The sequence below is a fragment of the Ranitomeya variabilis genome, chromosome 2 (genome assembly GCF_051348905.1).
Source record: "Ranitomeya variabilis isolate aRanVar5 chromosome 2, aRanVar5.hap1, whole genome shotgun sequence".
Classification (NCBI taxonomy): domain Eukaryota; kingdom Metazoa; phylum Chordata; class Amphibia; order Anura; family Dendrobatidae; genus Ranitomeya; species Ranitomeya variabilis.
The window spans coordinates 516946435-516973280 of record NC_135233.1 but is presented as its reverse complement, the minus strand read 5'-3'; the positions used below and the strand labels follow the sequence as shown (position 1 = coordinate 516973280).

Genomic DNA, 26846 nt, shown 5'->3' with positions numbered 1-26846 from the left:
CCGGCTGCGTCGGACAGGTGAGTATAGCGATATTTTTTATTTTAATTCTCTATTTTACACATTTTAACATTAATGTTGTTCCGATACCCGATACCCGATACCACAAGAGTATCGGAATCCCGGTATCGGAATTCCGATACAGCAAGTATCGGCCGATACCCGATACTTGCAGCATCGGAATGCTCAACACTACCAGAGTGCTAACCATTACACCATGGAACCACACACACAAAAAATAACTGGCTGCAGTTTTTTTGTGCTAAAAAGCACATATGAACTCATGAATCATGGTGAAAAAAGGCTCTAAAGCTGTAGTGCAAATCTACAATTAATACACAATGGTAAATTAATATCTCCTAAACTTTATTTCCACAAGTGTGCCAAGAGTTCCATGATATCTCAACAATGACAGTTTTAAATGTTGATGAAAAGTGACTAGTAAATAGAGTGTTGGATCTGTTACTTGGAAAAAGGGTAAGAAAAAATAACTGTAAAACTTATACTGTTAGAAAGCTTTTCATCCTGAAGTGGCTAAAAATGTTTCATTGTGTGGTAAAAAGTTTTATCCAAGAGATAATTCAAGGTTGCTGTGAATAAAAGTGCATGTCCCAGTACATCTGCCACAGCAGTGGTCTGTAACTGCTAGACAAAAGAGGGAGATGCACCACTTACCTGGTGGCACTCATGGCGCTTCTTTTAATTAGTGGCATGACGCACGTGGGATGTAGCGTCAGATCGGCTTATATAAAATGCATCCAAAAATCAAGTCAGTCTGGTTCTAGAAACCCTGCCCAAAGTTCACATATCACCTTCATGTGGCATAAAACAGGACACACGCAAATTTATCTTCTCAGGTAATCAGTCAAAAAACTATATGAACATATTCGTAGTCGGCAGGATTTGAACCTGCGCGGGGAAACCCCAATGGATTTCTAGTCCATCGCCTTAACCACTCGGCCACGACTACTCAGACGTTGATTTTTGATGAGAATCAAACACCTTTTCTTATAGCACCATGATCAAGATCAGTGATTATCCCTCTGGAAAACATCTCAGAAAATAGAAACAAATTTCCAGGTCCCAGTAAAATGTAAAAATCTGATTTAAAGTCATCATCAATGGGAATCATGCACAGTTTAAGACTTTTACCTCTTTATAAGGCGGATTTGGAGTGGGTCCATTCCAAAAACATCCTGAAAATTACTCTGAAAATGCTGAAAACACTGAACAAATTAATTTCCACGTAAAAAAGACTTGCTGTTCATATGATCAGGCTTTTGGGCGTCTTTTAACCACATCAAGTTTCCAAAAATGCCAAGCGGTTAACTAAAATAAGCATATCATTCTTCAGGTGTTTTTCATTTAGAAGAGCTCCATACTTATAATACAATTCAAAGGCAAGGTTAGGAAAACTCCTTCAAGGTTCCTGAGAGACTTTTGGTGCATTTTGTGAGCTACAAAGAAAAGCCACAAAAACAGACTCAAAAGATGCCCAAAATAATTTTAGAAAAACACCACCAAAAATGTTTACAAACCGCAGTAGGAAATTCTGAAAAACACAAGAAAAGATGATTCAGGAAGAAAACGCCAACATTTCCTGAAGCCATTTCAGCTTCAAATCCTTGTCAGTTTCATACACCTGGAAAAAGTGTTATGTGAACATTGACATAAATCATGGGGTATGGTTGCTTTGCGTGACACAGTTCGTAAGAGTGCTGTAACTTAAAGTCAATTTTAAGTTTCCGTAATCCTGCTTTAAAGGTAGATTTGGCCATAGAACTCAAAGTGATCACTCCATGGATGCTTGGAACATTCAAACCTTTGTTTTGCATGTTGATTTTAACTTTCTCTTTTTATGTTAAACCTTTGGCACAGGAGAACTCAGTGTAAGTGCAAAAAACTGAAACACATGTACAAAGAGCTGCCCAGGTTCCACTGAGATTTGAACTCAGATGGCTGGATTCAGAGTGCTAACCATTACACCATGGAACCACATGCACAAAAAAGTAACTGGCTGCAGTTTTTTTGTGCTAAAAAGCACATATGAACTCCTGAATCATGGTGAAAAAAGGCTCTAAAGCTGTAGTGCAAATCTACAATTAATACACAATGGTAAATTAATATCTCCTAAACTTTATTTCCACAAGTGTGCCAAGAGTTCCATGATATCTCAACAATGACAGTTTTAAATGTTGATGGAAAGTGGCTAGTAAATAGAGTGTTGGATCTGTTACTTGGAAAAAGGGTAAGAAAAAAATAACTGCAAAACTTATACTGTTAGAAAGCTGTTCATCCTGAAGTGGCTAAAAATGTTTCATTGTGTGGTAAAAAGTTTTATCCAAGAGATAATTCAAGGTTGCTGTGAATAAAAGTGCATGTCCCAGTACATCTGCCACAGCAGTGGTCTGTAACTGCTAGACAAAAGAGGGAGATGCACCACTTACCTGGTGGCACTCATGGCGCTTCTTTTAATTAGTGGCATGACGCACGTGGGATGTAGCGTCAGATCGGCTTATATAAAATGCATCCAAAAATCAAGTCAGTCTGGTTCTAGAAACCCTGCCCAAAGTTCGCATATCACCTTCATGTGGCATAAAACAGGACACACGCAAATTTATCTTCTCAGGTAATCAGTCAAAAAACTATATGAACATATTAGTAGTCAGAAGGACTTGAACCAGCACGGAGAAACCCCAATGGATTTCTAGTCCATCGCCTTAACCACTCGGCCACGACTACTCAGACGTTGACCTTTGATGACAATCAAACACCTTTTCTTATAGCACCATGATCAAGATCAGTGATTATCCCTCTGGAAAACATCTCAGAAAATAGAAACAAATTTCCAGGTCCCAGTAAAATGTAAAAATCTGGTTTAAAGTCATCATCAATGGGAATCATGCACAGTTTAAGACTTTTACCTCTTTATAAGGTGGATTTGGAGTGGGTCCATTCCAAAAACATCCTGAAAATTACTCTGAAAATGCTGAAAACACTGAACAAATTAATTTCCACGTAAAAAAGACTTGCTGTTCATATGATTAGGCTTTTGGGCATCTTTTAACCACATCAAGTATCCAAAAATGCCAAGCGGTTAACTAAAATAAGCATATCATTCTTCAGGTGTTTTTCATTTAGAAGAGCTCCATACTTATAATACAATTCAATGGCAAGGTTAGGAAAACTCCTTCAAGGTTCCTGAGAGACTTTTGGTGCATTTTGTGAGCTACAAAGAAAAGCCACAAAAACAGACTCAAAAGATGCCCAAAATAATTTTAGAAAAACACTACCAAAAATGTTTACAAATCGCTGTAGGAAATTCTGAAAAACACAAGAAAAGATGATTCAGGAAGAAAACGCCAACATTTCCTGAAGCCATTTCAGCTTCAAATCCTTGTCAGTTTCATACACCTGGAAAAAGTGTTATGTGAACATTGACATAAATCATAGGGTATGGTTGCTTTGCGTGACACAGTTCATAAGAGTGCTGTAACTTAAAGTCAATTTTAAGTTTCCGTAATCCTGCTTTAAAGGTAGATTTGGCCATAGAACTCAAAGTGATCACTCCATGGATGCTTGGAACATTCAAATCTTTGTTTTGCATGTTGATTTTAACTTTCTCTTTTTATGTTAAACCTTTGGCACAGGAGAACTCAGTGTAAGTGCAAAAACTGAAACACATGTACAAAGAGCTGCCCAGGTTCTACTGAGATTTGAACTCAGATCGCTGGACTCAGAGTCCAGAGTGCTAACCATTACACCATGGAACCACATGCACAAAAAAATAACTGGCTGCAGTTTTTTTGTGCTAAAAAGCACATATGAACTCATGAATCATGGTGAAAAAAGGCTCTAAAGCTGTAGTGCAAATCTACAATTAATACACAATGGTAAATTAATATCTCCTAAACTTTATTTCCACAAGTGTGCCAAGAGTTCCATGATATCTCAACAATGACAGTTTTAAATGTTGATGGAAAGTGGCTAGTAAATAGAGTGTTGGATCTGTTACTTGGAAAAAGGGTAAGAAAAAAATAACTGCAAAACTTATACTGTTAGAAAGCTGTTCATCCAGAAGTGGCTAAAAAAATTTCATTGTGTGGTAAAAAGTTTTATCCAAGAGATAACTCAAGGTTGCTGTGAATAAAAGTGAATGTCCCAGTACATCTGCCACAGCAGTGGTCTGTAACTGCTAGACAAAAGAGGGAGATGCACCACTTACCTGGTGGCACTCATGGTGCTTCTTTTAATTAGTGGCATGACGCACGTGGGATGTAGCGTCAGATCGGCTTATATAAAATGCATCCAAAAATCAAGTCAGTCTGGTTCTAGAAACCCTGCCCAAAGTTCGCATATCACCTTCATGTGGCATAAAACAGGACACACGCAAATTTATCTTCTCAGGTAATCAGTCAAAAAACTACATGAACATATTCGTAGCCGGCAGGATTTGAACCTGCGCGGGGAAACCCCAATGGATTTCTAGTCCATCGCCTTAACCACTCGGCCACGACTACTCAGACGTTGATTTTTGATGAGAATCAAACACCTTTTCTTATAGCACCATGATCAAGATCAGTGATTATCCCTCTGGAAAACATCTCAGAAAATAGAAACAAATTTCCAGGTCCCAGTAAAATGTAAAAATCTGGTTTAAAGTCATCATCAATGGGAATCATGCACAGTTTAAGACTTTTACCTCTTTATAAGGTGGATTTGGAGTGGGTCCATTCCAAAAACATCCTGAAAATTACTCTGAAAATGCTGAAAACACTGAACAAATTAATTTCCACGTAAAAAAAGACTTGCTGTTCATATGATCAGGCTTTTGGGCGTCTTTTAACCACATCAAGTTTCCAAAAATGCCAAGCGGTTAACTAAAATAAGCATATCATTTTTCAGGTGTTTTTCATTTAGAAGAGCTCCATACTTATAATACAATTCAATGGCAAGGTTAGGAAAACTCCTTCAAGGTTCCTGAGAGACTTTTGGTGCATTTTGTGAGCTACAAAGAAAAGCCACAAAAACAGACTCAAAAGATGCCCAAAATAATTTTAGAAAAACACCACCAAAAATGTTTACAAACCGCTGTAGGAAATTCTGAAAAACACAAGAAAAGATGATTCAGGAAGAAAACGCCAACATTTCCTGAAGCCATTTCAGCTTCAAATCCTTGTCAGTTTCATACACCTGGAAAAAGTGTTATGTGAACATTGACATAAATCATAGGGTATGGTTGCTTTGCGTGACACAGTTCGTAAGAGTGCTGTAACTTAAAGTCAATTTTAAGTTTCCGTAATCCTGCTTTAAAGGTAGATTTGGCCATAGAACTCAAAGTGATCACTCCATGGATGCTTGGAACATTCAAATCTTTGTTTTACATGTTGATTTTAACTTTCTCTTTTTATCTTTTTATGTTAAACCTTTGGCACAGGAGAACTCAGTGTAAGTGCAAAAACTGAAACACATGTACAAAGAGCTGCCCAGGTTCCACTGAGATTTGAACTCAGATCGCTGGATTCAGAGTCCAGAGTGCTAACCATTACACCATGGAACCACACGCACAAAAAATAACTGGCTGCAGTTTTTTTGTGCTAAAAAGCACATATGAACTCATGAATCATGGTGAAAAAAGGCTCTAAAGCTGTAGTGCAAATCTACAATTAATACACAATGGTAAATTAATATCTCCTAAACTTTATTTCCACAAGTGTGCCAAGAGTTCCATGATATCTCAACAATGACAGTTTTAAATGTTGATGAAAAGTGGCTAGTAAATAGAGTGTTGGATCTGTTACTTGGAAAAAGGGTAAGAAAAAAATAACTGCAAAACTTATACTGTTAGAAAGCTGTTCATCCAGAAGTGGCTAAAAAATTTTCATTGTGTGGTAAAAAGTTTTATCCAAGAGATAATTCAAGGTTGCTGTGAATAAAAGTGCATGTCTCAGTACATCTGCCAAAGCAGTGGTCTGTAACTGCTAGACAAAAGAGGGAGATGCACCACTTACCTGGTGGCACTCATGGCGCTTCTTTTAATTAGTGGCATGACGCACGTGGGATGTAGCGTCAGATCGGCTTATATAAAATGCATCCAAAAATCAAGTCAGTCTGGTTCTAGAAACCCTGCCCAAAGTTCGCATATCACCTTCATGTGGCATAAAACAGGACACACGCAAATTTATCTTCTCAGGTAATCAGTCAAAAAACTATATGAACATATTCGTAGTCGGCAGGATTTGAACCTGCGCGGGGAAACCCCAATGGATTTCTAGTCCATCGCCTTAACCACTCGGCCACGACTACTCAGACGTTGATTTTTGATGAGAATCAAACACCTTTTCTTATAGCACCATGATCAAGATCAGTGATTATCCCTCTGGAAAACATCTCAGAAAATAGAAACAAATTTCCAGGTCCCAGTAAAATGTAAAAATCTGATTTAAAGTCATCATCAATGGAAATCATGCACAGTTTAAGACTTTTACCTCTTTATAAGGCGGATTTGGAGTGGGTCCATTCCAAAAACATCCTGAAAATTACTCTGAAAATGCTGAAAACACTGAACAAATTAATTTCCACGTAAAAAAGACTTGCTGTTCATATGATCAGGCTTTTGGGCGTCTTTTAACCACATCAAGTTTCCAAAAATGCCAAGCGGTTAACTAAAATAAGCATATCATTTTTCAGGTGTTTTTCATTTAGAAGAGCTCCATACTTATAATACAATTCAATGGCAAGGTTAGGAAAACTCCTTCAAGGTTCCTGAGAGACTTTTGGTGCATTTTGTGAGCTACAAAGAAAAGCCACAAAAACAGACTCAAAAGATGCCCAAAATAATTTTAGAAAAACACCACCAAAAATGTTTACAAACCGCTGTAGGAAATTCTGAAAAACACAAGAAAAGATGATTCAGGAAGAAAACGCCAACATTTCCTGAAGCCATTTCAGCTTCAAATCCTTGTCACTTTCATACACCTGGAAAAAGTGTTATGTGAACATTGACATAAATCATAGGGTATGGTTGCTTTGCGTGACACAGTTCGTAAGAGTGCTGTAACTTAAAGTCAATTTTAAGTTTCCGTAATCCTGCTTTAAAGGTAGATTTGGCCATAGAACTCAAAGTGATCACTCCATGGATGCTTGGAACATTCAAATCTTTGTTTTACATGTTGATTTTAACTTTCTCTTTTTATCTTTTTATGTTAAACCTTTGGCACAGGAGAACTCAGTGTAAGTGCAAAAACTGAAACACATGTACAAAGAGCTGCCCAGGTTCCACTGAGATTTGAACTCAGATCGCTGGATTCAGAGTCCAGAGTGCTAACCATTACACCATGGAACCACACGCACAAAAAATAACTGGCTGCAGTTTTTTTGTGCTAAAAAGCACATATGAACTCATGAATCATGGTGAAAAAAGGCTCTAAAGCTGTAGTGCAAATCTACAATTAATACACAATGGTAAATTAATATCTCCTAAACTTTATTTCCACAAGTGTGCCAAGAGTTCCATGATATCTCAACAATGACAGTTTTAAATGTGGATGAAAAGTGGCTAGTAAATAGAGTGTTGGATCTGTTACTTGGAAAAAGGGTAAGAAAAAAATAACTGCAAAACTTATACTGTTAGAAAGCTGTTCATCCAGAAGTGGCTAAAAAATTTTCATTGTGTGGTAAAAAGTTTTATCCAAGAGATAATTCAAGGTTGCTGTGAATAAAAGTGCATGTCTCAGTACATCTGCCAAAGCAGTGGTCTGTAACTGCTAGACAAAAGAGGGAGATGCACCACTTACCTGGTGGCACTCATGGCGCTTCTTTTAATTAGTGGCATGACGCACGTGGGATGTAGCGTCAGATCGGCTTATATAAAATGCATCCAAAAATCAAGTCAGTCTGGTTCTAGAAACCCTGCCCAAAGTTCGCATATCACCTTCATGTGGCATAAACAGGACATAACATAACATAACAGGACACACAGAACATGACATAACAGGACACACGCAAATTTATCTTCTCAGGTAATCAGTCAAAAAACTATATGAACATATTCGTAGTCGGCAGGATTTGAACCTGCACGGGGAAACCCCAATGGATTTCTAGTCCATCGCCTTAACCACTCGGCCACGACTACTCAGACGTTGATTTTTGATGAGAATCAAACACCTTTTCTTATAGCACCATGATCAAGATCAGTGATTATCCCTCTGGAAAACATCTCAGAAAATAGAAACAAATTTCCAGGTCCCAGTAAAATGTAAAAATCTGATTTAAAGTCATCATCAATGGAAATCATGCACAGTTTAAGACTTTTACCTCGTTATAAGGCGGATTTGGAGTGGGTCCATTCCAAAAACATCCTGAAAATTACTCTGAAAATGCTGAAAACACTGAACAAATTAATTTCCACGTAAAAAAGACTTGCTGTTCATATGATCAGGCTTTTGGGCGTCTTTTAACCACATCAAGTTTCCAAAAATACCAAGCAGTTAACTAAAATAAGCATATCATTTTTCAGGTGTTTTTCATTTAGAAGAGCTCCATACTTATAATACAATTCAATGGCAAGGTTAGGAAAACTCCTTCAAGGTTCCTGAGAGACTTTTGGTGCATTTTGTGAGCTACAAAGAAAAGCCACAAAAACAGACTCAAAAGATGCCCAAAATAATTTTAGAAAAACACCACCAAAAATGTTTACAAACCGCTGTAGGAAATTCTGAAAAACACAAGAAAAGATGATTCAGGAAGAAAACGCCAACATTTCCTGAAGCCATTTCAGCTTCAAATCCTTGTCAGTTTCATACACCTGGAAAAAGTGTTATGTGAACATTGACATAAATCATAGGGTATGGTTGCTTTGCGTGACACAGTTCGTAAGAGTGCTGTAACTTACAGTCAATTTTAAGTTTCCGTAATCCTGCTTTAAAGGTAGATTTGGCCATAGAACTCAAAGTGATCACTCCATGGATGCTTGGAACATTCAAATCTTTGTTTTACATGTTGATTTTAACTTTCTCTTTTTATCTTTTTATGTTAAACCTTTGGCACAGGAGAACTCAGTGTAAGTGCAAAAACTGAAACACATGTACAAAGAGCTGCCCAGGTTCCACTGAGATTTGAACTCAGATCGCTGGATTCAGAGTCCAGAGTGCTAACCATTACACCATGGAACCACACGCACAAAAAATAACTGGCTGCAGTTTTTTTGTGCTAAAAAGCACATATGAACTCATGAATCATGGTGAAAAAAGGCTCTAAAGCTGTAGTGCAAATCTACAATTAATACACAATGGTAAATTAATATCTCCTAAACTTTATTTCCACAAGTGTGCCAAGAGTTCCATGATATCTCAACAATGACAGTTTTAAATGTGGATGAAAAGTGGCTAGTAAATAGAGTGTTGGATCTGTTACTTGGAAAAAGGGTAAGAAAAAAATAACTGCAAAACTTATACTGTTAGAAAGCTGTTCATCCAGAAGTGGCTAAAAAATTTTCATTGTGTGGTAAAAAGTTTTATCCAAGAGATAATTCAAGGTTGCTGTGAATAAAAGTGCATGTCTCAGTACATCTGCCAAAGCAGTGGTCTGTAACTGCTAGACAAAAGAGGGAGATGCACCACTTACCTGGTGGCACTCATGGCGCTTCTTTTAATTAGTGGCATGACGCACGTGGGATGTAGCGTCAGATCGGCTTATATAAAATGCATCCAAAAATCAAGTCAGTCTGGTTCTAGAAACCCTGCCCAAAGTTCGCATATCACCTTCATGTGGCATAAACAGGACATAACATAACATAACAGGACACACAGAACATGACATAACAGGACACACGCAAATTTATCTTCTCAGGTAATCAGTCAAAAAACTATATGAACATATTCGTAGTCGGCAGGATTTGAACCTGCGCGGGGAAACCCCAATGGATTTCTAGTCCATCGCCTTAACCACTCAGCCACGACTACTCAGACGTTGATTTTTGATGAGAATCAAACACCTTTTCTTATAGCACCATGATCAAGATCAGTGATTATCCCTCTGGAAAACATCTCAGAAAATAGAAACAAATTTCCAGGTCCCAGTAAAATGTAAAAATCTGATTTAAAGTCATCATCAATGGAAATCATGCACAGTTTAAGACTTTTACCTCTTTATAAGGCGGATTTGGAGTGGGTCCATTCCAAAAACATCCTGAAAATTACTCTGAAAATGCTGAAAACACTGAACAAATTAATTTCCACGTAAAAAAGACTTGCTGTTCATATGATCAGGCTTTTGGGCGTCTTTTAACCACATCAAGTTTCCAAAAATGCCAAGCGGTTAACTAAAATAAGCATATCATTTTTCAGGTGTTTTTCATTTAGAAGAGCTCCATACTTATAATACAATTCAATGGCAAGGTTAGGAAAACTCCTTCAAGGTTCCTGAGAGACTTTTGGTGCATTTTGTGAGCTACAAAGAAAAGCCACAAAAACAGACTCAAAAGATGCCCAAAATAATTTTAGAAAAACACCACCAAAAATGTTTACAAACCGCTGTAGGAAATTCTGAAAAACACAAGAAAAGATGATTCAGGAAGAAAACGCCAACATTTCCTGAAGCCATTTCAGCTTCAAATCCTTGTCAGTTTCATACACCTGGAAAAAGTGTTATGTGAACATTGACATAAATCATAGGGTATGGTTGCTTTGCGTGACACAGTTCGTAAGAGTGCTGTAACTTAAAGTCAATTTTAAGTTTCCGTAATCCTGCTTTAAAGGTAGATTTGGCCATAGAACTCAAAGTGATCACTCCATGGATGCTTGGAACATTCAAATCTTTGTTTTACATGTTGATTTTAACTTTCTCTTTTTATCTTTTTATGTTAAACCTTTGGCACAGGAGAACTCAGTGTAAGTGCAAAAACTGAAACACATGTACAAAGAGCTGCCCAGGTTCCACTGAGATTTGAACTCAGATCGCTGGATTCAGAGTCCAGAGTGCTAACCATTACACCATGGAACCACACGCACAAAAAATAACTGGCTGCAGTTTTTTTGTGCTAAAAAGCACATATGAACTCATGAATCATGGTGAAAAAAGGCTCTAAAGCTGTAGTGCAAATCTACAATTAATACACAATGGTAAATTAATATCTCCTAAACTTTATTTCCACAAGTGTGCCAAGAGTTCCATGATATCTCAACAATGACAGTTTTAAATGTGGATGAAAAGTGGCTAGTAAATAGAGTGTTGGATCTGTTACTTGGAAAAAGGGTAAGCAAAAAATAACTGCAAAACTTATACTGTTAGAAAGCTGTTCATCCAGAAGTGGCTAAAAAATTTTCATTGTGTGGTAAAAAGTTTTATCCAAGAGATAATTCAAGGTTGCTGTGAATAAAAGTGCATGTCTCAGTACATCTGCCAAAGCAGTGGTCTGTAACTGCTAGACAAAAGAGGGAGATGCACCACTTACCTGGTGGCACTCATGGCGCTTCTTTTAATTAGTGGCATGACGCACGTGGGATGTAGCGTCAGATCGGCTTATATAAAATGCATCCAAAAATCAAGTCAGTCTGGTTCTAGAAACCCTGCCCAAAGTTCGCATATCACCTTCATGTGGCATAAACAGGACATAACATAACATAACAGGACACACAGAACATGACATAACAGGACACACGCAAATTTATCTTCTCAGGTAATCAGTCAAAAAACTATATGAACATATTCGTAGTCGGCAGGATTTGAACCTGCGCGGGGAAACCCCAATGGATTTCTAGTCCATCGCCTTAACCACTCGGCCACGACTACTCAGACGTTGATTTTTGATGAGAATCAAACACCTTTTCTTATAGCACCATGATCAAGATCAGTGATTATCCCTCTGGAAAACATCTCAGAAAATAGAAACAAATTTCCAGGTCCCAGTAAAATGTAAAAATCTGATTTAAAGTCATCATCAATGGAAATCATGCACAGTTTAAGACTTTTACCTCTTTATAAGGCGGATTTGGAGTGGGTCCATTCCAAAAACATCCTGAAAATTACTCTGAAAATGCTGAAAACACTGAACAAATTAATTTCCACGTAAAAAAGACTTGCTGTTCATATGATCAGGCTTTTGGGCGTCTTTTAACCACATCAAGTTTCCAAAAATGCCAAGCGGTTAACTAAAATAAGCATATCATTTTTCAGGTGTTTTTCATTTAGAAGAGCTCCATACTTATAATACAATTCAATGGCAAGGTTAGGAAAACTCCTTCAAGGTTCCTGAGAGACTTTTGGTGCATTTTGTGAGCTACAAAGAAAAGCCACAAAAACAGACTCAAAAGATGCCCAAAATAATTTTAGAAAAACACCACCAAAAATGTTTACAAACCGCTGTAGGAAATTCTGAAAAACACAAGAAAAGATGATTCAGGAAGAAAACGCCAACATTTCCTGAAGCCATTTCAGCTTCAAATCCTTGTCAGTTTCATACACCTGGAAAAAGTGTTATGTGAACATTGACATAAATCATAGGGTATGGTTGCTTTGCGTGACACAGTTCGTAAGAGTGCTGTAACTTAAAGTCAATTTTAAGTTTCCGTAATCCTGCTTTAAAGGTAGATTTGGCCATAGAACTCAAAGTGATCACTCCATGGATGCTTGGAACATTCAAATCTTTGTTTTACATGTTGATTTTAACTTTCTCTTTTTATCTTTTTATGTTAAACCTTTGGCACAGGAGAACTCAGTGTAAGTGCAAAAACTGAAACACATGTACAAAGAGCTGCCCAGGTTCCACTGAGATTTGAACTCAGATCGCTGGATTCAGAGTCCAGAGTGCTAACCATTACACCATGGAACCACACGCACAAAAAATAACTGGCTGCAGTTTTTTTGTGCTAAAAAGCACATATGAACTCATGAATCATGGTGAAAAAAGGCTCTAAAGCTGTAGTGCAAATCTACAATTAACACACAATGGTAAATTAATATCTCCTAAACTTTATTTCCACAAGTGTGCCAAGAGTTCCATGATATCTCAACAATGACAGTTTTAAATGTGGATGAAAAGTGGCTAGTAAATAGAGTGTTGGATCTGTTACTTGGAAAAAGGGTAAGAAAAAAATAACTGCAAAACTTATACTGTTAGAAAGCTGTTCATCCAGAAGTGGCTAAAAAATTTTCATTGTGTGGTAAAAAGTTTTATCCAAGAGATAATTCAAGGTTGCTGTGAATAAAAGTGCATGTCTCAGTACATCTGCCAAAGCAGTGGTCTGTAACTGCTAGACAAAAGAGGGAGATGCACCACTTACCTGGTGGCACTCATGGCGCTTCTTTTAATTAGTGGCATGACGCACGTGGGATGTAGCGTCAGATCGGCTTATATAAAATGCATCCAAAAATCAAGTCAGTCTGGTTCTAGAAACCCTGCCCAAAGTTTGCATATCACCTTCATGTGGCATAAACAGGACATAACATAACATAACAGGACACACAGAACATGACATAACAGGACACACAGAACATGACATAACAGGACACACGCAAATTTATCTTCTCAGGTAATCAGTCAAAAAACTATATGAACATATTCGTAGTCGGCAGGATTTGAACCTGCGCGGGGAAACTCCAATGGATTTCTAGTCCATCGCCTTAACCACTCGGCCACGACTACTCAGACGTTGATTTTTGATGAGAATCAAACACCTTTTCTTATAGCACCATGATCAAGATCAGTGATTATCCCTCTGGAAAACATCTCAGAAAATAGAAACAAATTTCCAGGTCCCAGTAAAATGTAAAAATCTGATTTAAAGTCATCATCAATGGAAATCATGCACAGTTTAAGACTTTTACCTCTTTATAAGGCAGATTTGGAGTGGGTCCATTCCAAAAACATCCTGAAAATTACTCTGAAAATGCTGAAAACACTGAACAAATTAATTTCCACGTAAAAAAGACTTGCTGTTCATATGATCAGGCTTTTGGGCGTCTTTTAACCACATCAAGTTTCCAAAAATGCCAAGCGGTTAACTAAAATAAGCATATCATTTTTCAGGTGTTTTTCATTTAGAAGAGCTCCATACTTATAATACAATTCAATGGCAAGGTTAGGAAAACTCCTTCAATGTTCCTGAGAGACTTTTGGTGCATTTTGTGAGCTACAAAGAAAAGCCACAAAAACAGACTCAAAAGATGCCCAAAATAATTTTAGAAAAACACCACCAAAAATGTTTACAAACCGCTGTAGGAAATTCTGAAAAACACAAGAAAAGATGATTCAGGAAGAAAACGCCAACATTTCCTGAAGCCATTTCAGCTTCAAATCCTTGTCAGCTTCATACACCTGGAAAAAGTGTTATGTGAACATTGACATAAATCATAGGGTATGGTTGCTTTGCGTGACACAGTTCGTAAGAGTGCTGTAACTTAAAGTCAATTTTAAGTTTCCGTAATCCTGCTTTAAAGGTAGATTTGGCCATAGAACTCAAAGTGATCACTCCATGGATGCTTGGAACATTCAAATCTTTGTTTTACATGTTGATTTTAACTTTCTCTTTTTATCTTTTTATGTTAAACCTTTGGCACAGGAGAACTCAGTGTAAGTGCAAAAACTGAAACACATGTACAAAGAGCTGCCCAGGTTCCACTGAGATTTGAACTCAGATCGCTGGATTCAGAGTCCAGAGTGCTAACCATTACACCATGGAACCACACGCACAAAAAATAACTGGCTGCAGTTTTTTTGTGCTAAAAAGCACATATGAACTCATGAATCATGGTGAAAAAAGGCTCTAAAGCTGTAGTGCAAATCTACAATTAATACACAATGGTAAATTAATATCTCCTAAACTTTATTTCCACAAGTGTGCCAAGAGTTCCATGATATCTCAACAATGACAGTTTTAAATGTTGATGAAAAGTGGCTAGTAAATAGAGTGTTGGATCTGTTACTTGGAAAAAGGGTAAGAAAAAAATAACTGCAAAACTTATACTGTTAGAAAGCTGTTCATCCAGAAGTGGCTAAAAAATTTTCATTGTGTGGTAAAAAGTTTTATCCAAGAGATAATTCAAGGTTGCTGTGAATAAAAGTGCATGTCTCAGTACATCTGCCAAAGCAGTGGTCTGTAACTGCTAGACAAAAGAGGGAGATGCACCACTTACCTGGTGGCACTCATGGCGCTTCTTTTAATTAGTGGCATGACGCACGTGGGATGTAGCGTCAGATCGGCTTATATAAAATGCATCCAAAAATCAAGTCAGTCTGGTTCTAGAAACCCTGCCCAAAGTTCGCATATCACCTTCATGTGGCATAAACAGGACATAACATAACATAACAGGACACACAGAACATGACATAACAGGACACACGCAATTTTATCTTCTCAGGTAATCAGTCAAAAAACTATATGAACATATTCGTAGTCGGCAGGATTTGAACCTGCGCGGGGAAACCCCAATGGATTTCTAGTCCATCGCCTTAACCACTCGGCCACGACTACTCAGACGTTGATTTTTGATGAGAATCAAACACCTTTTCTTATAGCACCATGATCAAGATCAGTGATAATCCCTCTGGAAAACATCTCAGAAAATAGAAACAAATTTCCAGGTCCCAGTAAAATGTAAAAATCTGATTTAAAGTCATCATCAATGGAAATCATGCACAGTTTAAGACTTTTACCTCTTTATAAGGCGGATTTGGAGTGGGTCCATTCCAAAAACATCCTGAAAATTACTCTGAAAATGCTGAAAACACTGAACAAATTAATTTCCACGTAAAAAAGACTTGCTGTTCATATGATCAGGCTTTTGGGCGTCTTTTAACCACATCAAGTTTCCAAAAATGCCAAGCGGTTAACTAAAATAAGCATATCATTTTTCAGGTGTTTTTCATTTAGAAGAGCTCCATACTTATAATACAATTCAATGGCAAGGTTAGGAAAACTCCTTCAATGTTCCTGAGAGACTTTTGGTGCATTTTGTGAGCTACAAAGAAAAGCCACAAAAACAGACTCAAAAGATGCCCAAAATAATTTTAGAAAAACACCACCAAAAATGTTTACAAACCGCTGTAGGAAATTCTGAAAAACACAAGAAAAGATGATTCAGGAAGAAAACGCCAACATTTCCTGAAGCCATTTCAGCTTCAAATCCTTGTCAGCTTCATACACCTGGAAAAAGTGTTATGTGAACATTGACATAAATCATAGGGTATGGTTGCTTTGCGTGACACAGTTCGTAAGAGTGCTGTAACTTAAAGTCAATTTTAAGTTTCCGTAATCCTGCTTTAAAGGTAGATTTGGCCATAGAACTCAAAGTGATCACTCCATGGATGCTTGGAACATTCAAATCTTTGTTTTACATGTTGATTTTAACTTTCTCTTTTTATCTTTTTATGTTAAACCTTTGGCACAGGAGAACTCAGTGTAAGTGCAAAAACTGAAACACATGTACAAAGAGCTGACCAGGTTCCACTGAGATTTGAACTCAGATCGCTGGATTCAGAGTCCAGAGTGCTAACCATTACACCATGGAACCACACGCACAAAAAATAACTGGCTGCAGTTTTTTTGTGCTAAAAAGCACATATGAACTCATGAATCATGGTGAAAAAAGGCTCTAAAGCTGTAGTGCAAATCTACAATTAATACACAATGGTAAATTAATATCTCCTAAACTTTATTTCCACAAGTGTGCCAAGAGTTCCATGATATCTCAACAATGACAGTTTTAAATGTTGATGAAAAGTGGCTAGTAAATAGAGTGTTGGATCTGTTACTTGGAAAAAGGGTAAGAAAAAAATAACTGCAAAACTTATACTGTTAGAAAGCTGTTCATCCAGAAGTGGCTAAAAAATTTTCATTGTGTGGTAAAAAGTTTTATCCAAGAGATAATTGAAGGTTGCTGTGAATAAAAGTGCATGTCTCAGTACATCTGCCAAAGCAGTGGTCTGTAACTGCTAGACAAAAGAGGGAGATGCACCACTTACCTGGTGGCACTCATGGCGCTTCTTTTAATTAGTGGCATGACGCACGTGGGATGTAGCGTCAGATCGGCTTATATAAAATGCATCCAAAAATCAAGTCAGTCTGGTTCTAGAAACCCTGCCCAAAGTTCGCATATCACCTTCATGTGGCATAAAACAGGACACACGCAAATTTATCTTCTCAGGTAATCAGTCAAAAAACTATATGAACATATTCGTAGTCGGCAGGATTTGAACCTGCGCGGGGAAACCCCAATGGATTTCTAGTCCATCGCCTTAACCACTCGGCCACGACTACTCAGACGTTGATTTTTTATGAGAATCAAACACCTTTTCTTATAGCACCATGATCAAGATCAGTGATTATCCCTCTGGAAAACATCTCAGAAAATAGAAACAAATTTCCAGGTCCCAGTAAAATGTAAAAATCTGATTTAAAGTCATCATCAATGGAAATCATGCACAGTTTAAGACTTTTACCTCTTTATAAGGCGGATTTGGAGTGGGTCCATTCCAAAAACATCCTGAAAATTACTCTGAAAATGCTGAAAACACTGAACAAATTAATTTCCACGTAAAAAAGACTTGCTGTTCATATGATCAGGCTTTTGGGCGTCTTTTAACCACATCAAGTTTCCAAAAATGCCAAGCGGTTAACTAAAATAAGCATATCATTTTTCAGGTGTTTTTCATTTAGAAGAGCTCCATACTTATAATACAATTCAATGGCAAGGTTAGGAAAACTCCTTCAAGGTTCCTGAGAGACTTTTGGTGCATTTTGTGAGCTACAAAGAAATGCCACAAAAACAGACTCAAAAGATGCCCAAAATAATTTTAGAAAAACACCACCAAAAATGTTTACAAACCGCTGTAGGAAATTCTGAAAAACACAAGAAAAGATGATTCAGGAAGAAAACGCCAACATTTCGTGAAGCCATTTCAGCTTCAAATCCTTGTCAGTTTCATACACCTGGAAAAAGTGTTATGTGAACATTGACATAAATCATAGGGTATGGTTGCTTTGCGTGACACAGTTCGTAAGAGTGCTGTAACTTAAAGTCAATTTTAAGTTTCCGTAATCCTGCTTTAAAGGTAGATTTGGCCATAGAACTCAAAGTGATCACTCCATGGATGCTTGGAACATTCAAATCTTTGTTTTACATGTTGATTTTAACTTTCTCTTTTTATCTTTTTATGTTAAACCTTTGGCACAGGAGAACTCAGTGTAAGTGCAAAAACTGAAACACATGTACAAAGAGCTGCCCAGGTTCCACTGAGATTTGAACTCAGATCGCTGGATTCAGAGTCCAGAGTGCTAACCATTACACCATGGAACCACACGCACAAAAAATAACTGGCTGCAGTTTTTTTGTGCTAAAAAGCACATATGAACTCATGAATCATGGTGAAAAAAGGCTCTAAAGCTGTAGTGCAAATCTACAATTAATACACAATGGTAAATTAATATCTCCTAAACTTTATTTCCACAAGTGTGCCAAGAGTTCCATGATATCTCAACAATGACAGTTTTAAATGTTGATGAAAAGTGGCTAGTAAATAGAGTGTTGGATCTGTTACTTGGAAAAAGGGTAAGAAAAAAATAACTGCAAAACTTATACTGTTAGAAAGCTGTTCATCCAGAAGTGGCTAAAAAATTTTCATTGTGTGGTAAAAAGTTTTATCCAAGAGATAATTGAAGGTTGCTGTGAATAAAAGTGCATGTCTCAGTACATCTGCCAAAGCAGTGGTCTGTAACTGCTAGACAAAAGAGGGAGATGCACCACTTACCTGGTGGCACTCATGGCGCTTCTTTTAATTAGTGGCATGACGCACGTGGGATGTAGCGTCAGATCGGCTTATATAAAATGCATCCAAAAATCAAGTCAGTCTGGTTCTAGAAACCCTGCCCAAAGTTTGCATATCACCTTCATGTGGCATAAACAGGACATAACATAACATAACAGGACACACAGAACATGACATAACAGGACACACGCAAATTTATCTTCTCAGGTAATCAGTCAAAAAACTATATGAACATATTCGTAGTCGGCAGGATTTGAACCTGCGCGGGGAAACTCCAATGGATTTCTAGTCCATCGCCTTAACCACTCGGCCACGACTACTCAGACGTTGATTTTTGATGAGAATCAAACACCTTTTCTTATAGCACCATGATCAAGATCAGTGATTATCCCTCTGGAAAACATCTCAGAAAATAGAAACAAATTTCCAGGTCCCAGTAAAATGTAAAAATCTGATTTAAAGTCATCATCAATGGAAATCATGCACAGTTTAAGACTTTTACCTCTTTAGAAGGCAGATTTGGAGTGGGTCCATTCCAAAAACATCCTGAAAATTACTCTGAAAATGCTGAAAACACTGAACAAATTAATTTCCACGTAAAAAAGACTTGCTGTTCATATGATCAGGCTTTTGGGCGTCTTTTAACCACATCAAGTTTCCAAAAATGCCAAGCGGTTAACTAAAATAAGCATATCATTTTTCAGGTGTTTTTCATTTAGAAGAGCTCCATACTTATAATACAATTCAATGGCAAGGTTAGGAAAACTCCTTCAAGGTTCCTGAGAGACTTTTGGTGCATTTTGTGAGCTACAAAGAAAAGCCACAAAAACAGACTCAAAAGATGCCCAAAATAATTTTAGAAAAACACCACCAAAAATGTTTACAAACCGCTGTAGGAAATTCTGAAAAACACAAGAAAAGATGATTCAGGAAGAAAACGCCAACATTTCCTGAAGCCATTTCAGCTTCAAATCCTTGTCAGTTTCATACACCTGGAAAAAGTGTTATGTGAACATTGACATAAATCATAGGGTATGGTTGCTTTGCGTGACACAGTTCGTAAGAGTGCTGTAACTTAAAGTCAATTTTAAGTTTCCGTAATCCTGCTTTAAAGGTAGATTTGGCCATAGAACTCAAAGTGATCACTCCATGGATGCTTGGAACATTCAAATCTTTGTTTTACATGTTGATTTTAACTTTCTCTTTTTATCTTTTTATGTTAAACCTTTGGCACAGGAGAACTCAGTGTAAGTGCAAAAACTGAAACACATGTACAAAGAGCTGCCCAGGTTCCACTGAGATTTGAACTCAGATCGCTGGATTCAGAGTCCAGAGTGCTAACCATTACACCATGGAACCACACGCACAAAAAATAACTGGCTGCAGTTTTTTTGTGCTAAAAAGCACATATGAACTCATGAATCATGGTGAAAAAAGGCTCTAAAGCTGTAGTGCAAATCTACAATTAATACACAATGGTAAATTAATATCTCCTAAACTTTATTTCCACAAGTGTGCCAAGAGTTCCATGATATCTCAACAATGACAGTTTTAAATGTTGATGAAAAGTGGCTAGTAAATAGAGTGTTGGATCTGTTACTTGGAAAAAGGGTAAGAAAAAAATAACTGCAAAACTTATACTGTTAGAAAGCTGTTCATCCAGAAGTGGCTAAAAAATTTTCATTGTGTGGTAAAAAGTTTTATCCAAGAGATAATTGAAGGTTGCTGTGAATAAAAGTGCATGTCTCAGTACATCTGCCAAAGCAGTGGTCTGTAACTGCTAGACAAAAGAGGGAGATGCACCACTTACCTGGTGGCACTCATGGCGCTTCTTTTAATTAGTGGCATGACGCACGTGGGATGTAGCGTCAGATCGGCTTATATAAAATGCATCCAAAAATCAAGTCAGTCTGGTTCTAGAAACCCTGCCCAAAGTTTGCATATCACCTTCATGTGGCATAAACAGGACATAACATAACATAACAGGACACACAGAACATGACATAACAGGACACACGCAAATTTATCTTCTCAGGTAATCAGTCAAAAAACTATATGAACATATTCGTAGTCGGCAGGATTTGAACCTGCGCGGGGAAACCCCAATGGATTTCTAGTCCATCGCCTTAACCACTCGGCCACGACTACTCAGACGTTGATTTTTGATGAGAATCAAACACCTTTTCTTATAGCACCATGATCAAGATCAGTGATTATCCCTCTGGAAAACATCTCAGAAAATAGAAACAAATTTCCAGGTCCCAGTAAAATGTAAAAATCTGATTTAAAGTCATCATCAATGGAAATCATGCACAGTTTAAGACTTTTACCTCTTTATAAGGCGGATTTGGAGTGGGTCCATTCCAAAAACATCCTGAAAACTACTCTGAAAATGCTGAAAACACTGAACAAATTAATTTCCACGTAAAAAAGACTTGCTGTTCATATGATCAGGCTTTTGGGCGTCTTTTAACCACATCAAGTTTCCAAAAATGCCAAGCGGTTAACTAAAATAAGCATATCATTTTTCAGGTGTTTTTCATTTAGAAGAGCTCCATACTTATAATACAATTCAATGGCAAGGTTAGGAAAACTCCTTCAAGGTTCCTGAGAGACTTTTGGTGCATTTTGTGAGCTACAAAGAAAAGCCACAAAAACAGACTCAAAAGATGCCCAAAATAATTTTAGAAAAACACCACCAAAAATGTTTACAAACCGCTGTAGGAAATTCTGAAAAACACAAGAAAAGATGATTCAGGAAGAAAACACCAACATTATCTGAAGCCATTTCAGCTTCAAATCCTTGTCAGTTTCATACACCTGGAAAAAGTGTTATGTGAACATTGACATAAATCAAAGGGTATGGTTGCTTTGCGTGACACAGTTCGTAAGAGTGCTGTAACTTAAAGTCAATATTAAGTTTCCGTAATCCTGCTTTAAAGGTAGATTTGGCCATAGAACTCAAAGTGATCACTCCATGGATGCTTGGAACATTCAAATCTTTGTTTTACATGTTGATTTTAACTTTCTCTTTTTATCTTTTTATGTTAAACCTTTGGCACAGGAGAACTCAGTGTAAGTGCAAAAACTGAAACACATGTACAAAGAGCTGCCCAGGTTCCACTGAGATTTGAACTCAGATTGGTGGATTCAGAGTCCAGAGTGCTAACCATTACACCATGGAACCACATGCACAAAAAATAACTGGCTGCAGTTTTTTTGTGCTAAAAAGCACATATGAACTCATGAATCATGGTGAAAAAAGGCTCTAAAGCTGTAGTGCAAATCTACAATTAATACACAATGGTAAATTAATATCTCCTAAACTTTATTTCCACAAGTGTGCCAAGAGTTCCATGATATCTCAACAATGACAGTTTTAAATGTTGATGAAAAGTGGCTAGTGAATAGAGTGTTGGATCTGTTACTTGGAAAAAGGGTAAGAAAAAAATAACTGCAAAACTTATACTGTTAGAAAGCTGTTCATCCAGAAGTGGCTAAAAAATTTTCATTGTGTGGTAAAAAGTTTTATCCAAGAGATAATTCAAGGTTGCTGTGAATAAAAGTGCATGTCTCAGTACATCTGCCAAAGCAGTGGTCTGTAACTGCTAGACAAAAGAGGGAGATGCACCACTTACCTGGTGGCACTCATGGCGCTTCTTTTAATTAGTGGCATGACGCACGTGGGATGTAGCGTCAGATCGGCTTATATAAAATGCATCCAAAAATCAAGTCAGTCTGGTTCTAGAAACCCTGCCCAAAGTTCGCATATCACCTTCATGTGGCATAAAACAGGACACACGCAAATTTATCTTCTCAGGTAATCAGTCAAAAAACTATATGAACATATTCGTAGTCGGCAGGATTTGAACCTGCACGGGGAAACCCCAATGGATTTCTAGTCCATCGCCTTAACCACTCGGCCACGACTACTCAGACGTTGATTTTTGATGAGAATCAAACACCTTTTCTTATAGCACCATGATCAAGATCAGTGATTATCCCTCTGGAAAACATCTCAGAAAATAGAAACAAATTTCCAGGTCCCAGTAAAATGTAAAAATCTGATTTAAAGTCATCATCAATGGAAATCATGCACAGTTTAAGACTTTTACCTCTTTATAAGGCAGATTTGGAGTGGGTCCATTCCAAAAACATCCTGAAAATTACTCTGAAAATGCTGAAAACACTGAACAAATTAATTTCCACGTAAAAAAGACTTGCTGTTCATATGATCAGGCTTTTGGGTGTCTTTTAACCACATCAAGTTTCCAAAAATGCCAAGCGGTTAACTAAAATAAGCATATCATTTTTCAGGTGTTTTTCATTTAGAAGAGCTCCATACTTATAATACAATTCAATGGCAAGGTTAGGAAAACTCCTTCAAGGTTCCTGAGAGACTTTTGGTGCATTTTGTGAGCTACAAAGAAAAGCCACAAAAACAGACTCAAAAGATGCCCAAAATAATTTTAGAAAAACACCACCAAAAATGTTTACAAACCGCTGTAGGAAATTCTGAAAAACACAAGAAAAGATGATTCAGGAAGAAAACACCAACATTATCTGAAGCCATTTCAGCTTCAAATCCTTGTCAGTTTCATACACCTGGAAAAAGTGTTATGTGAACATTGACATAAATCAAAGGGTATGGTTGCTTTGCGTGACACAGTTCGTAAGAGTGCTGTAACTTAAAGTCAATATTAAGTTTCCGTAATCCTGCTTTAAAGGTAGATTTGGCCATAGAACTCAAAGTGATCACTCCATGGATGCTTGGAACATTCAAATCTTTGTTTTACATGTTGATTTTAACTTTCTCTTTTTATCTTTTTATGTTAAACCTTTGGCACAGGAGAACTCAGTGTAAGTGCAAAAACTGAAACACATGTACAAAGAGCTGCCCAGGTTCCACTGCAATTTGAACTCAGATCGCTGGATTCAGAGTCCAGAGTGCTAACCATTACACCATGGAACCACACGCACAAAAAATAACTGGCTGCAGTTTTTTTGTGCTAAAAAGCACATATGAACTCATGAATCATGGTGAAAAAAGGCTCTAAAGCTGTAGTGCAAATCTACAATTAATACACAATGGTAAATTAATATCTCCTAAACTTTATTTCCACAAGTGTGCCAAGAGTTCCATGATATCTCAACAATGACAGTTTTAAATGTTGATGAAAAGTGGCTAGTAAATAGAGTGTTGGATCTGTTACTTGGAAAAAGGGTAAGAAAAAAATAACTGCAAAACTTATACTGTTAGAAAGCTGTTCATCCAGAAGTGGCTAAAAAATTTTCATTGTGTGGTAAAAAGTTTTATGCAAGAGATAATTCAAGGTTGCTGTGAATAAAAGTGCATGTCTCAGTACATCTGCCAAAGCAGTGGTCTGTAACTGCTAGACAAAAGAGGGAGATGCACCACTTACCTGGTGGCACTCATGGCGCTTCTTTTAATTAGTGGCATGACGCACGTGGGATGTAGCGTCAGATCGGCTTATATAAAATGCATCCAAAAATCAAGTCAGTCTGGTTCTAGAAACCCTGCCCAAAGTTCGCATATCACCTTCATGTGGCATAAAACAGGACACACGCAAATTTATCTTCTCAGGTAATCAGTCAAAAAACTATATGAACATATTCGTAGTCGGCAGGATTTGAACCTGCGCGGGGAAACCCCAATGGATTTCTAGTCCATCGCCTTAACCACTCGGCCACGACTACTCAGACGTTGATTTTTGATGAGAATCAAACACCTTTTCTTATAGCACCATGATCAAGATCAGTGATTATCCCTCTGGAAAACATCTCAGAAAATAGAAACAAATTTCCAGGTCCCAGTAAAATGTAAAAATCTGATTTAAAGTCATCATCAATGGAAATCATGCACAGTTTAAGACTTTTACCTCTTTATAAGGCGGATTTGGAGTGGGTCCATTCCAAAAACATCCTGAAAATTACTCTGAAAATGCTGAAAACACTGAACAAATTAATTTCCACGTAAAAAAGACTTGCTGTTCATATGATCAGGCTTTTGGGCGTCTTTTAACCACATCAAGTTTCCAAAAATGCCAAGCGGTTAACTAAAATAAGCATATCATTTTTCAGGTGTTTTTCATTTAGAAGAGCTCCATACTTATAATACAATTCAATGGCAAGGTTAGGAAAACTCCTTCAAGGTTCCTGAGAGACTTTTGGTGCATTTTGTGAGCTACAAAGAAAAGCCACAAAAACAGACTCAAAAGATGCCCAAAATAATTTTAGAAAAACACCACCAAAAATGTTTACAAACCGCTGTAGGAAATTCTGAAAAACACAAGAAAAGATGATTCAGGAAGAAAACGCCAACATTTCCTGAAGCCATTTCAGCTTCAAATCCTTGTCACTTTCATACACCTGGAAAAAGTGTTATGTGAACATTGACATAAATCATAGGGTATGGTTGCTTTGCGTGACACAGTTCGTAAGAGTGCTGTAACTTAAAGTCAATTTTAAGTTTCCGTAATCCTGCTTTAAAGGTAGATTTGGCCATAGAACTCAAAGTGATCACTCCATGGATGCTTGGAACATTCAAATCTTTGTTTTACATGTTGATTTTAACTTTCTCTTTTTATCTTTTTATGTTAAACCTTTGGCACAGGAGAACTCAGTGTAAGTGCAAAAACTGAAACACATGTACAAAGAGCTGCCCAGGTTCCACTGAGATTTGAACTCAGATCGCTGGATTCAGAGTCCAGAGTGCTAACCATTACACCATGGAACCACACGCACAAAAAATAACTGGCTGCAGTTTTTTTGTGCTAAAAAGCACATATGAACTCATGAATCATGGTGAAAAAAGGCTCTAAAGCTGTAGTGCAAATCTACAATTAATACACAATGGTAAATTAATATCTCCTAAACTTTATTTCCACAAGTGTGCCAAGAGTTCCATGATATCTCAACAATGACAGTTTTAAATGTTGATGAAAAGTGGCTAGTAAATAGAGTGTTGGATCTGTTACTTGGAAAAAGGGTAAGAAAAAAATAACTGCAAAACTTATACTGTTAGAAAGCTGTTCATCCAGAAGTGGCTAAAAAATTTTCATTGTGTGGTAAAAAGTTTTATCCAAGAGATAATTCAAGGTTGCTGTGAATAAAAGTGCATGTCTCAGTACATCTGCCAAAGCAGTGGTCTGTAACTGCTAGACAAAAGAGGGAGATGCACCACTTACCTGGTGGCACTCATGGCGCTTCTTTTAATTAGTGGCATGACGCACGTGGGATGTAGCGTCAGATCGGCTTATATAAAATGCATCCAAAAATCAAGTCAGTCTGGTTCTAGAAACCCTGCCCAAAGTTCGCATATCACCTTCATGTGGCATAAAACAGGACACACGCAAATTTATCTTCTCAGGTAATCAGTCAAAAAACTATATGAACATATTCGTAGTCGGCAGGATTTGAACCTGCGCGGGGAAACCCCAATGGATTTCTAGTCCATCGCCTTAACCACTCAGCCACGACTACTCAGACGTTGATTTTTGATGAGAATCAAACACCTTTTCTTATAGCACCATGATCAAGATCAGTGATTATCCCACTGGAAAACATCTCAGAAAATAGAAACAAATTTCCAGGTCCCAGTAAAATGTAAAAATCTGATTTAAAGTCATCATCAATGGAAATCATGCACAGTTTAAGACTTTTACCTCTTTATAAGGCGGATTTGGAGTGGGTCCATTCCAAAAACATCCTGAAAATTACTCTGAAAATGCTGAAAACACTGAACAAATTAATTTCCACGTAAAAAAGACGTGCTGTTCATATGATCAGGCTTTTGGGCGTCTTTTAACCACATCAAGTTTCCAAAAATGCCAAGCGGTTAACTAAAATAAGCATATCATTTTTCAGGTGTTTTTCATTTAGAAGAGCTCCATACTTATAATACAATTCAATGGCAAGGTTAGGAAAACTCCTTCAAGGTTCCTGAGAGACTTTTGGTGCATTTTGTGAGCTACAAAGAAAAGCCACAAAAACAGACTCAAAAGATGCCCAAAATAATTTTAGAAAAACACCACCAAAAATGTTTACAAACCGCTGTAGGAAATTC

General features: G+C 37.4%; 26 non-coding genes across 26 annotated transcripts; all 26 read right to left on the bottom strand.

Moving 5' to 3' along the window:
• Positions 1–885: 885 nt before the first annotated feature.
• Positions 886–967, bottom strand: TRNAS-AGA (transfer RNA serine (anticodon AGA)). Its single transcript has one exon. It is a non-coding gene; the product is annotated as a tRNA-Ser (tRNA).
• Positions 968–3698: 2731 nt separating this feature from the next.
• TRNAQ-CUG (transfer RNA glutamine (anticodon CUG)) lies at positions 3699–3770 on the bottom strand. The gene has a single exon. It is a non-coding gene; the product is annotated as a tRNA-Gln (tRNA).
• Positions 3771–4435: 665 nt separating this feature from the next.
• Positions 4436–4517, bottom strand: TRNAS-AGA (transfer RNA serine (anticodon AGA)). The gene has a single exon. It is a non-coding gene; the product is annotated as a tRNA-Ser (tRNA).
• Positions 4518–5485: 968 nt separating this feature from the next.
• On the bottom strand, positions 5486–5557 carry TRNAQ-CUG (transfer RNA glutamine (anticodon CUG)). The gene has a single exon. It is a non-coding gene; the product is annotated as a tRNA-Gln (tRNA).
• Positions 5558–6221: 664 nt separating this feature from the next.
• On the bottom strand, positions 6222–6303 carry TRNAS-AGA (transfer RNA serine (anticodon AGA)). The gene has a single exon. It is a non-coding gene; the product is annotated as a tRNA-Ser (tRNA).
• A 967-nt stretch (positions 6304–7270) lies between these two features.
• On the bottom strand, positions 7271–7342 carry TRNAQ-CUG (transfer RNA glutamine (anticodon CUG)). The gene has a single exon. It is a non-coding gene; the product is annotated as a tRNA-Gln (tRNA).
• Positions 7343–8049: 707 nt separating this feature from the next.
• On the bottom strand, positions 8050–8131 carry TRNAS-AGA (transfer RNA serine (anticodon AGA)). Its single transcript has one exon. It is a non-coding gene; the product is annotated as a tRNA-Ser (tRNA).
• A 967-nt stretch (positions 8132–9098) lies between these two features.
• TRNAQ-CUG (transfer RNA glutamine (anticodon CUG)) lies at positions 9099–9170 on the bottom strand. The gene has a single exon. It is a non-coding gene; the product is annotated as a tRNA-Gln (tRNA).
• Positions 9171–9877: 707 nt separating this feature from the next.
• Positions 9878–9959, bottom strand: TRNAS-AGA (transfer RNA serine (anticodon AGA)). Its single transcript has one exon. It is a non-coding gene; the product is annotated as a tRNA-Ser (tRNA).
• A 967-nt stretch (positions 9960–10926) lies between these two features.
• TRNAQ-CUG (transfer RNA glutamine (anticodon CUG)) lies at positions 10927–10998 on the bottom strand. The gene has a single exon. It is a non-coding gene; the product is annotated as a tRNA-Gln (tRNA).
• A 707-nt stretch (positions 10999–11705) lies between these two features.
• Positions 11706–11787, bottom strand: TRNAS-AGA (transfer RNA serine (anticodon AGA)). The gene has a single exon. It is a non-coding gene; the product is annotated as a tRNA-Ser (tRNA).
• A 967-nt stretch (positions 11788–12754) lies between these two features.
• Positions 12755–12826, bottom strand: TRNAQ-CUG (transfer RNA glutamine (anticodon CUG)). Its single transcript has one exon. It is a non-coding gene; the product is annotated as a tRNA-Gln (tRNA).
• Positions 12827–13557: 731 nt separating this feature from the next.
• TRNAS-AGA (transfer RNA serine (anticodon AGA)) lies at positions 13558–13639 on the bottom strand. Its single transcript has one exon. It is a non-coding gene; the product is annotated as a tRNA-Ser (tRNA).
• Positions 13640–14606: 967 nt separating this feature from the next.
• On the bottom strand, positions 14607–14678 carry TRNAQ-CUG (transfer RNA glutamine (anticodon CUG)). Its single transcript has one exon. It is a non-coding gene; the product is annotated as a tRNA-Gln (tRNA).
• Positions 14679–15385: 707 nt separating this feature from the next.
• Positions 15386–15467, bottom strand: TRNAS-AGA (transfer RNA serine (anticodon AGA)). The gene has a single exon. It is a non-coding gene; the product is annotated as a tRNA-Ser (tRNA).
• A 967-nt stretch (positions 15468–16434) lies between these two features.
• TRNAQ-CUG (transfer RNA glutamine (anticodon CUG)) lies at positions 16435–16506 on the bottom strand. The gene has a single exon. It is a non-coding gene; the product is annotated as a tRNA-Gln (tRNA).
• Positions 16507–17170: 664 nt separating this feature from the next.
• Positions 17171–17252, bottom strand: TRNAS-AGA (transfer RNA serine (anticodon AGA)). Its single transcript has one exon. It is a non-coding gene; the product is annotated as a tRNA-Ser (tRNA).
• Positions 17253–18219: 967 nt separating this feature from the next.
• TRNAQ-CUG (transfer RNA glutamine (anticodon CUG)) lies at positions 18220–18291 on the bottom strand. The gene has a single exon. It is a non-coding gene; the product is annotated as a tRNA-Gln (tRNA).
• A 707-nt stretch (positions 18292–18998) lies between these two features.
• TRNAS-AGA (transfer RNA serine (anticodon AGA)) lies at positions 18999–19080 on the bottom strand. The gene has a single exon. It is a non-coding gene; the product is annotated as a tRNA-Ser (tRNA).
• Positions 19081–20047: 967 nt separating this feature from the next.
• On the bottom strand, positions 20048–20119 carry TRNAQ-CUG (transfer RNA glutamine (anticodon CUG)). Its single transcript has one exon. It is a non-coding gene; the product is annotated as a tRNA-Gln (tRNA).
• Positions 20120–20826: 707 nt separating this feature from the next.
• On the bottom strand, positions 20827–20908 carry TRNAS-AGA (transfer RNA serine (anticodon AGA)). Its single transcript has one exon. It is a non-coding gene; the product is annotated as a tRNA-Ser (tRNA).
• Positions 20909–21875: 967 nt separating this feature from the next.
• TRNAQ-CUG (transfer RNA glutamine (anticodon CUG)) lies at positions 21876–21947 on the bottom strand. Its single transcript has one exon. It is a non-coding gene; the product is annotated as a tRNA-Gln (tRNA).
• A 664-nt stretch (positions 21948–22611) lies between these two features.
• TRNAS-AGA (transfer RNA serine (anticodon AGA)) lies at positions 22612–22693 on the bottom strand. Its single transcript has one exon. It is a non-coding gene; the product is annotated as a tRNA-Ser (tRNA).
• A 1703-nt stretch (positions 22694–24396) lies between these two features.
• On the bottom strand, positions 24397–24478 carry TRNAS-AGA (transfer RNA serine (anticodon AGA)). Its single transcript has one exon. It is a non-coding gene; the product is annotated as a tRNA-Ser (tRNA).
• Positions 24479–25445: 967 nt separating this feature from the next.
• TRNAQ-CUG (transfer RNA glutamine (anticodon CUG)) lies at positions 25446–25517 on the bottom strand. Its single transcript has one exon. It is a non-coding gene; the product is annotated as a tRNA-Gln (tRNA).
• A 664-nt stretch (positions 25518–26181) lies between these two features.
• Positions 26182–26263, bottom strand: TRNAS-AGA (transfer RNA serine (anticodon AGA)). Its single transcript has one exon. It is a non-coding gene; the product is annotated as a tRNA-Ser (tRNA).
• Positions 26264–26846: the final 583 nt, after the last annotated feature.